At 47.6% G+C, this 11,299-nt stretch overlaps 1 protein-coding gene across 4 annotated transcripts in view; it reads right to left on the minus strand.

Moving 5' to 3' along the window:
- LOC123757437 (uncharacterized) overlaps positions 1-11,299 on the minus strand; it is a 202,557-nt gene that overhangs the window by 162,328 nt on the left and 28,930 nt on the right. For 2 of the 4 annotated variants that reach the window (XM_069327225.1, XM_069327227.1), the window contains exon 1: positions 5,839-6,025. The exons of the other annotated variants lie outside the window; for them this stretch is intronic. The gene's annotated coding sequence lies outside the window, so the exon portion shown is untranslated. Of the gene's footprint in view, positions 1-5,838; positions 6,026-11,299 lie in introns of those variants that run through there. 4 annotated transcript variants of the gene reach the window in all.

Consider the following 11,299-nt stretch of genomic DNA (forward strand, 5'->3'; position numbering starts at 1 on the left):
TGCTCCAGTACTCGGTCCCCCAGGGTACTGTGCTTGCTCCAGTACTCGGTCCCCCAGGGTAATGTGCTTGCTCCAGTACTCAGTCCCCCAGGGTAATGTGCTTGCTCCAGTACTCAGTCCCCCAGGGTAATGTGCTTGCTCCAGTACTCAGTCCCCCAGGGTAATGTGCTTGCTCCAGTACTCAGTCCCCCAGGGTACTGTGCTTGCTCCAGTACTCAGTCCCCCAGGGTACTGTGCTTGTTCCAGTAGTTATAAACCATATATAAGACGGAATCAAATCACGCTATAGAACGAAAAGGCAATGTAAAGGACCTGGGTGTACTCATGTCGGAAGATCTTACCTTTAAAGAACACAATAAAGTAGCCGTCACAACTGCAAGAAAAATGACAGGTTGGATAACAAGAACCTTTCACACTAGAGATGCTATACCGATGATGATACTCTTCAAGACGCTAGTGCTCTCTAGAGTGGAGTACTGCTGCACAATGACAGCCCCTTTCAAAGCTGGAGAAATTGCTGACCTGGAGAGCGTGCAGAGATCCTTTACTGCTAGAATCCACTCAGTAAAACATCTAAACTATTGGGACCGACTAAAGAGCCTAAATCTGTATTCTCTTGAGCGCAGGCGGGAGAGATACATAATAATTTACACATGGAAAATAGTAGAGGGGCTGAGCCAGCTATGAGGCCAGCCATGAGGCCAGCCATGAGGCCAGCCATGAGGCCAGCCATGAGGCCAGCCATGAGGCCAGCCATGAGGCCAGCCATGAGGCCAGCCATGAGTGACCCCCCTCCTCCACCACCCACACCAGCGGGTGGAGGGGGGTCAACATACCTGGGGGGAGGGGGGGATGGTCACCACCTTTGTTGTGGTGACCTGCACGCTGCCTCCCGCTCCTGTACCCTCGTGCCCGTACCCACCTGCCCGTACCCACCCCCATACCCATGCTACCCGCCCGTACCCATCACCTACCTGCCTGTACCCACCTGCCCGTACCCACCCGCCCGTACCCACCCGCCCGTACCCACCCGCCCGTACCCACCCGCCCGTACCCACCCGCCCGTACCCACCCGCCCGTACCCACCCGCCCGTACCCACCCGCCCGTACCCACCTGCCCGTACCCACCTGCCCGTACCCACCTGCCCGTACCCACCCGCCCGTACCCATAACAATGACACTATTCAACCAACATTTATGCCTCAAAAATGCTGTTACAGAATAGAAATAGAAAAATAGTTAAGTTGTACGTACTAAACAATAGATATTTTAATATGTAAAAGAGGCGAGAGTATTGACACCAAACCAGTCCGTCCTCCTAAGGTGCCCCCAACGTTAAGAATACGGTCAATATAACGTGGTCACTCCTAACCTGCCAGAGGACCCACAACAGAAAACGGGACAGTGCGTCACTTTCGCCAGCCGCTTCCATTTTCTAGTACGACGATTTTTTTTGGGCCTTATGTAACGCCTACGTGCGAAAAGCGACGTTCTTTGTAGGGGGACAGGCTGTAGGGGGGACAGGCTGTAGGGGGGACAGGCTGTAGGGGGGGACAGGCTGTAGGGGGGGACAGGCTGTAGGGGGGGACAGGCTGTAGGGGGGGACAGGCTGTAGGGGGGACAGGCTGTAGGGGGGACAGGCTGTAGGGGGGACAGGCTGTAGGGGGGACAGGCTGTAGGGGGGACAGGCTGTAGGGGGGACAGGCTGTAGGGGGGACAGGCTGTAGGGGGGACAGGCTGTAGGGGGGACAGGCTGTAGGGGGGACAGGCTATCCTGTCACCTACATGTATTGAATGCTGTCTAATACGTCCAATATGGATAGCTAGAAATTATTGATATCACTTGTGATATCCTAGTTTAGCGCGGCAATATACAAGGAGATAGCAATGGTGTGATATATTGACCAAACACCTCTCCCCCCCCCCACCCCCTCATCACACACACCAAGCGATATCACACCAACAACACACAAGATATCACACCAACAACACACAAGATATCACACCAACAACACACAAGATATCACACCAACAACACACAAGATATCACACCAACAACACACAAGATATCACACCAACAACACACAAGATATCACACCAACAACACACAAGATATCACACCAACAACACACAAGATATCACACCAACAACACACAAGATATCACACCAACAACACACAAGATATCACACCAACAACACACAAGATATCACACCAACAACACACAAGATATCACACCAACAACACACAAGATATCACACCAACAACACACAAGATATCACACCAACAACACACAAGATATCACACCAACAACACACAAGATATCACACCAACAACACACAAGATATCACACCAACAACACACAAGATATCACACCAACAACACACAAGATATCACACCAACAACACACAAGATATCACACCAACAACACACAAGATATCACACCAACAACACACAAGATATCACACCAACAACACACAAGATATCACACCAACAACACACAAGATATCACACCAACAACACACAAGATATCACACCAACAACACACAAGATATCACACCAACAACACACAAGATATCACACCAACAACACACAAGATATCACACCAACAACACACAAGATATCACACCAACAACACACAAGATATCACACCAACAACACACAAGATATCACACCAACAACACACAAGATATCACACCAACAACACACAAGATATCACACCAACAACACACAAGATATCACACCAACAACACACAAGATATCACACCAACAACACACAAGATATCACACAGTTTCTTCACACAAAAGCCACCACAAAACAGCCTCAACAATTCTGGAGGGAAAAAGTGCCAAATTACCTTTGTGGTAACACTAGGAATTAACACAAATCCAAATTCTCAAGCTTTGAAGACGCCTCAGGAGAAACATCTGACTGACAAGCTTAAAGACATCACGAGATCACTGGAGACTTCCGGCGCCGTGGAGAGAGGGGGGGGGGGGGAAACCTGCTGCATGGGTAACAGCTTCTTTCCCCATATCAACCTACCCTGGCTTTGTGCCGTGGAGAGGCCACTCCAGACCGACAACCAGAGCACAACTCCATCAGTCTCCAGAGACTGATGGAGTTGCAACACATCAACAAGGCCTTTCGCAGTTTGCTTGTCAAGTTTTAAGGTAAAACAAAGCCAAAGTGTTACGAGGTGAAGGTGTTATGTGAGAGGTGCGTCATGGTGTTAAGATTCAAGGCAGCGGGCGATGCAACTGGCCTCCATGCAACATTGCTAGTGACGTCACGTCACTTGTAATCACTAGTGCAACACCGCTATGCGACATTTGTCAAGGTAGGAGTTATTAAAGAATACAAGGCAGCGATAGACATTAAAGAATAGTGGGAGGACCTGCTGGTGAGGCGAGCTGGAGGAGCCGTCTGGCCAGCAATTGAGACAAACATTGCAAGGTGTGTATCTATGTATTTACGTATGTAGGTTAGCTTAGCATTTTAAAAGCACCCACCTTCTGTGGTTGAGTGTTCAATAAACCCTTGAACTATATGTTTAACACATCTCTAACCCTGTCCATGGAGGACAGAAGAAAATGTATATATGCTGGTTAGCATTGTAAATGTCTGGCCACGTCTGTGGTAGAAAATAATAATAATAAAAAAAAGTGTGTCAGTAACAGGGGTTCCACGAGGGGAGCAGTGTGGGTCCCCTCCCAGGTACCTGGGCCTTATAGCCCCTGTGCCCTCCCTGTGGAGCCGGTCGGCCCAGCGGACAGCACACTGGACTTATGATCCTGTGGTCCCGGGTTCCATCCCGGGCGCCGGCGAGAAACAATGAGCAGAGTTTCTTTCACCCTATGCCCCTGTTACCTTGCAGTAGAATAGGTATCTGGGAGTTAGTCAGCTGTTACGGGCTGCTTCCTGGGGGTGGAGGCCTGGTCGAGGACCGGGCCGCGGGGACACTAAAGCCCCGAAGTCATCTCAAGATAACCTCCAAGAAGATAACCTCCCTCCCTAACGTCGCGGTCTCCCTGAACGGCTGGTGCTGTTTGCACATCTCTAAGTTACGATGACAGTTCGATTTTAGAATGATAATACTGTATCAAAATTTATGAAAAACAGTCGCAGCTCAATAGCCTAAAATTCCAACCAACTTCCGGTTATTTGGTTATTAAACCAACATCAAAAAGACCCATAAAGGCCAACTAGGTGACTGTAGCCATACAAACCATTGTTGGGATTTAAACATTGGACGCCATTTTGATGCCAATTCTTGCACGGTGAAAATTGTATAATTTCGTTAGGATATGACTAGGAAGGAGAGGAAATGCCAGGACATGATAGCTTTACTTTAAAGATAAAAGACGTGACCGACACTTCCCACAGATCATGGACCCAACTGAGAGAAATTTACTGTGAACTCGACTGTGAGAAATTGTATTTACCTACTTATAAGTTTCTTAGATTAAGGACCTGCCCAAAACGCTGCGCGTACTAGTGGCTTTACAAGAATGATATTACTATGCTATGTATCCTCACAATCCCAATGTACCTTCTTGTATATATATAAATAAATAAATAAATAAATAAATAAATAAATATTTCGCTGGCCTCAGACCCGCTACAGATGACAACGTCGCCTCCGCCTTCTTTATTGAGCAAACAACCTTCATAATATTTAAACTGACAAAATAAAGATCTTTGTCAATTTTAAGTTTAATATTGTATATTTTCATGGCCTAATTTATGATAATACTGAATATTTTGGTAAAGGTTTTATGAAATTAAGTTAATATTCAACGTGAAGATTGTGCGAATGAAGGTGTCTGGCAGTTTTATTATGATTTCAGGGAGAAAAACTAAAGAAATTTAACTGCGATTGTCATTTTTTGTGAGCGAAAACAGCATCAAACTCTACTGTTAAGAGGCATTGGTTAGTTACATTCTACGAACAGGATTGGATCCGAGTTGAGGTGAAATCGCCGCACCCAAAACACCTTTATATCACGCTGGTTCTGTCGTCTATTCTCCCGCCGCCTGGAACCAAAACAAACCGGCGGTGTTGACGTTCAAGTTGCTAGATATCACTATTCGGAACGTCCTTTATTGAACAAAACAAAATACAAGAAACCCTTTACCGATATTAAGTAATATCTATAAACTTATAAAAACTGTACTTAAACATTTAAAAATCTTCTAAAAGCCGTAAAATAAGTAAAGACGCCGATCTCTCAATGGCAACGCGAGATTCTAGATAACGGGGTTCGGGCAAGCCATACAGATGTTCACACAAAAAAAGTTTTCCTATTGTTAAAACCGCATATTTATCGTTAGTTTAAGCTGTGTTAAATTGGGTTAAACAGTGTTATAATCTCGTTAAACAGTGTTAAGTTCGCTTGGGTTATTTTGGTATTAGATAAGAACTTCGGTTTGAAATCGGCTAATTTTATTAGGCACGAGACTTGTCCGTGGCCGCCAATAGGCCCGGCTCAGTTTTCATGAGCTTTAGGCCTATCAACCTCAGGAGACTTGCTAGGCCCAGCACAACAGCTGACTAACACAGGTACACCTGTGTATATTTACCTGAATTTACCTGAGAACCTTTACGTCGAGAGGCCTCGACTGTGACACAGTAAGCCAGGAGGTATACAGCCTCTTACGCCTAATATTCCTCCACTTCAACTCTAGCCTCAATATTTTTGACTAATTATTGCTAAAAATTTGCCTTTGGTAACAAACTAAATTTTGCCCTAAACATATAATGTTTATAACATAGTATTATGTCTTAAATGATAACAGTGGTAATGACCCTTAACTTGAGGTGATTTAGAGTACTTACCCAAGACGAGGCTATATCCTCCCAGATATACTATATCCAAGATATCTCACCAGGAATATACCGTGCTGCTGACGCTACCAATCACCATATACAATTGACGGAGCTAAATTTCTAGTGTACTGTGTGTACTCTACGAATGTAGTATCCTGATGAGTGAGTGTGAGTACTCACTCGACCACTGGTAATCACACACTGACCCCACACACACACACACACACCTTCAGAGGGCAGGAACTAACTACCTGTTTACTAATCACCTCTCGCCCTGAATCACCCAGTCCTCTTTACTCAAACCCCTCCAGTACTTGTTCCTAACGTTATGCCAAACTGACAATAACAATCTGTCATTCGTTTGTTATAGTAGATGTACGACATCATATGATGGTTTCCGTGCCTAGTTCAACAATTTAAGAAGAGGTCGTAATTATCTTAAGTCCCTACATAGCAACCCACCATCAACACAAGGGACCATATATGCATCACAACATATTAATCCAACACTGACTTATCAAACGTCTATATGTAATGTTGTAGTTAAGTTATAAACTACAAACCTGTCTTCCGTTCAGAGTTACAAATCCAACACTGACTTACGGAGATATTAATTACTTTTTTTTGATCGTACGTTCAATTTTGGACGAATTGTTTTATATTCAAGCGACGACTGCGCGGGTCCACACGCTGGGAGCCGCGGCAGTGTTGACAATGTTAATGTTGCCCAAGTGTTCCGTTGTGGTGTAGAGGAGCGGGGACTAAACATAGGTGTGTGTTGGAGAGAGACTTGTCGCACTGTAGGGGGGGGGGGGTGTTCCGTTGTGGTGTAGAGGAGCGGGGACTAAACATAGGTGTGTGTTGGAGAGAGACTTGTCGCACTGTAGGGGGGGGGGGGGGTGTTCCGTTGTGGTGTAGAGGAGCGGGGACTAAACATAGGTGTGTCTTGGAGAGAGACTTGTCGCACTGTAGGGGGGGGGGGGGTGTTCCGTTGTGGTGTAGAGGAGCGGGGACTAAACATAGGTGTGTGATGGAGAGAGACTTGTCGCACTGTAGGGGGGGGGGGGTGTTCCGTTGTGGTGTAGAGGAGCGGGGACTAAACATAGGTGTGTCTTGGAGAGAGACTTGTCGCACTGTAGGGGGGGGGGGGGGGTGTTCCGTTGTGGTGTAGAGGAGCGGGGACTAAACATAGGTGTGTGTTGGAGAGACACTTGTCGCACTGTAGGGGGGGGGGGGTGTTCCGTTGTGGTGTAGAGGAGCGGGGACTAAACATAGGTGTGTGTTGGAGAGAGACTTGTCGCACTGTAGGGGGGGGGGGGTGTTCCGTTGTGGTGTAGAGGAGCGGGGACTAAACATAGGTGTGTGTTGGAGAGAGACTTGTCGCACTGTAGGGGGGGGGGGGTGTTCCGTTGTGGTGTAGAGGAGCGGGGACTAAACATAGGTGTGTGATGGAGAGAGACTTGTCGCACTGTAGGGGGGGGGGGTGTTCCGTTGTGGTGTAGAGGAGCGGGGACTAAACATAGGTGTGTGATGGAGAGAGACTTGTCGCACTGTAGGGGGGGGGGGTGTTCCGTTGTGGTGTAGAGGAGCGGGGACTAAACATAGGTGTGTGTTGGAGAGAGACTTGTCGCACTGTAGGGGGGGGGGGGGGTGTTCCGTTGTGGTGTAGAGGAGCGGGGACTAAACATAGGTGTGTGTTGGAGAGAGACTTGTCGCACTGTAGGGGGGGGGGGTGTTCCGTTGTGGTGTAGAGGAGCGGGGACTAAACATAGGTGTGTGTTGGAGAGAGACTTGTCGCACTGTAGGGGGGGGGGGGGTGTTCCGTTGTGGTGTAGAGGAGCGGGGACTAAACATAGGTGTGTGTTGGAGAGAGACTTGTCGCACTGTAGGGGGGGGGGGGTGTTCCGTTGCGGTGTAGAGGAGCGGGGACTAAACATAGGTGTGTGTTGGAGAGAGACTTGTCGCACTGTAGGGGGGGGGGGGGGTGTTCCGTTGTGGTGTAGAGGAGCGGGGACTAAACATAGGTGTGTGTTGGAGAGAGACTTGTCGCACTGTAGGGGGGGGGGGTGTTCCGTTGTGGTGTAGAGGAGCGGGGACTAAACATAGGTGTGTGTTGGAGAGAGACTTGTCGCACTGTAGGGGGGGGGGGGGGGTGTTCCGTTGTGGTGTAGAGGAGCGGGGACTAAACATAGGTGTGTGTTGGAGAGAGACTTGTCGCACTGTAGGGGGGGGGGGGTGTTCCGTTGTGGTGTAGAGGAGCGGGGACTAAACATAGGTGTGTGTTGGAGAGAGACTTGTCGCACTGTAGGGGGGGGGGGGGGTGTTCCGTTGTGGTGTAGAGGAGCGGGGACTAAACATAGGTGTGTGTTGGAGAGAGACTTGTCGCACTGTAGGGGGGGGGGGTGTTCCGTTGTGGTGTAGAGGAGCGGGGACTAAACATAGGTGTGTGTTGGAGAGAGACTTGTCGCACTGTAGGGGGGGGGGGGTGTTCCGTTGTGGTGTAGAGGAGCGGGGACTAAACATAGGTGTGTGTTGGAGAGAGACTTGTCGCACTGTAGGGGGGGGGGGGTGTTCCGTTGTGGTGTAGAGGAGCGGGGACTAAACATAGGTGTGTGTTGGAGAGAGACTTGTCGCACTGTAGGGGGGGGGGGGTTGTGTTTACAGCGTCAGCTGTTTCTTAGTCTTGTAGGGGGGGGGGTTGTGTTTACAGCGTCAGCTGTTTCTTAGTCTTGCGATCAGGTACTTTTTTCTGTACTCACCTAGTTGTGCTTGCGGGGGGTTGAGCTCTGGCTCTTTGGTCCCGCCTCTCAACCGTCAATCAACTGGTGTACAGGTTCCTGAGCCTATTGGGCTCTATCATATCTACACTTGAAACTGTGTATGGAGTCAGCCTCCACCACATCACTGCCTAATGCATTCCATTTGTCAACCACTCTGACACTAAAAAAGTTCTTTCTAATATCTCTGTGTTTGGCTGTTGGTGGCAATTCAATTTCTTTCTTTATTATGCATCTTGCATTTATTATACTATTATAATATATATAATATTATATTACAGTATATAGGGGGGCCTCGTAGCCTGGTGGATAGCGCGCAGGACTCGTAATTCTGTGGCGCGGGTTCGATTCCCGCCCGAGGCAGAAACAAATGGGCAAAGTTTCTTTCACCCTGAATGCCCCTGTTACCTAGCAGTAAAATAGGTACCTGGGTGTTAGTCAGCTGTCACGGGCTGCTTCCTGGGGGTGGAGGCCTGGTCGAGGACCGGGCCGCGGGGACACTAATGCCCCGAAATCATCTCATCATCTCAAGATAATCCCGTGGGCGGTTTAGCTAAGCAAGTGACTCTTTTGTAGCTAGTTAGATAATTGTTAATGTTATATATACTTGTACATATCTATATACAATCAGTTACACAAATACATATACACATCGATAATCTTTTGTGGCACAAGTGATTCAACAAGAGGCTCACAACAGTCACTATACAAGGCACTTTACATCTATGGTGAGTCACACAGTTACTAGTCTTGCTCCACACCCACCCAACTGGGCGGCAGCTTTACAGTCATGTGCTCCACACCCACCCAACTGGGCGGCAGCTTTACAGTCATGTGCTCCACACCCACCCAACTGGGCGGCAGCTTTACAGTCATGTGCTCCACACCCACCCAACTGGGCGGCAGCTTTACAGTCATGTGCTCCACACCCACCCAACTGGGCGGCAGCTTTACAGTCATGTGCTCCACACCCACCCAACTGGGCGGCAGCTTTACAGTCATGTGCTCCACACCCACCCAACTGGGCGGCAGCTTTACAGTCATGTGCTCCACACCCACCCAACTGGGCGGCAGCTTTACAGTCATGTGCTCCACACCCACCCAACTGGGCGGCAGCTTTACAGTCATGTGCAGGCTGCACCTACAGTAAGCACATTTTGGATACTTGGCTAAGATTCCCGGCAGTACATCATTATGAATGAAGTACTTATACATTTCTTGTACACCATTGATGGTGTTATCTCTGAATTCCGCGATGTTTTCACATTCCATTATATAATGACGCAAAGTATGCGAATAGTTCTGCTGACAGAGTTTACAGTTAGTCAAATCTACATCAGCAGATGTTACAAACTCCCAGAGGTACTTGTAGTCGAGCCTAAGCCTAGCAGTGGTAACATCTAGAAGTCTGCTAACATTATTGGATGACCCATAGACGTGCGGTTCGTCCTGCATAATAGAATGATGATAGATGGAGTTACTGGTGTGAATTTCACTTTGCCTCAAGTCTACGAGATTTAGTTGATGTTCCCGGAATATTGCTGCCCTCAGGCTGCTCAAAAGCAGTCCAAGTTGGTAATCAATTCCCTCTTTACGAGCAAAAGTCTTGGCCAACTCATCAGTTCTATCATATATTCGGAGACCAATATGGGAAGGAATCCACAGGAGACTAACTCTGGCTCCATCATTGATTATTTCATTATATCTGTGTGTAGCTTCAGAGATAAGCACGTCACAGTTATGCCTTAGGGAGCTGAGGGCAGTCAAGGATGACAAGGAGTCACTTACAATTAGCGTGTCAACTTTGGATTCATATACGCGCTCGAGTGCAAGGATTATGGCAACCAATTCTGTTTGAAGAGTAGAGGCCCAGTTACTGAGACGCGCTCCACACTCATGGGAGAAGGAACCATCTCTCCCTGTCACAACAACTGCACTTCCAGCTGCACCATGGGACTGGTGCAAGGATCTACAGTGTAAATAATCTAGGAGAGGGAGCGCTCTCTGACCAAAGCATCAATTTGGCTTAAGACATTGAACTTTGCTTCTTGTCGAAGGAAGGCTTGTTCTTTAATCACCTTTTGGGTGGAAAATGGGGGACAGTAATTTGGTAAAGGGTGATCTCCCATGGGACAGGAAGTGTGCTGGTGGGCCAGGTATAAATGTAACACAGATCAAATGTGGCAAAATTTGTTGGACGACTGGAGATAGTCAGCCAGGGACTATCTGACTTTGACTATTTGATATTTTTCCTGTAACGAGAGGTCCACTCCTCCTAATATATGGTCGATGGTAAAAGGTCTTTTAAGTGCGATAATTACATGTTTGAAGTTGACTCTGGCACTGTAATGTCGGAAGCAGTGAAGGAGATAGTGTTCGACTGTTTCAGGCACCTGATAGTGGATGCAGAGTTCGTTGATGTCTGTTCTGTACTTAGAGCTGTGTGCTGCCAGTGTTTGGTGTGTCCCAGCCTTAATCTGGTCATCGTTACATCAATTTCTCTGCTTGTATATCTGACGTCGTGTTTCCAAGTTTCCCATTTCTTTTTAGTCGACCCATAGTACAAAATAGTACATAGACGTTTTCCATTTCATTAAAAAATCTTGAGTGATGGTATCTTTGAAGGGTCCTTTACGTGTAACATGATGAATTGGATGATGAGTAATGTGAGGCATCATCCATACTGAGCTCTA

Source organism: Procambarus clarkii, chromosome 19 (genome assembly GCF_040958095.1).
Source record: "Procambarus clarkii isolate CNS0578487 chromosome 19, FALCON_Pclarkii_2.0, whole genome shotgun sequence".
In the NCBI taxonomy this organism is placed as follows: Eukaryota; Metazoa; Arthropoda; class Malacostraca; order Decapoda; family Cambaridae; genus Procambarus; species Procambarus clarkii.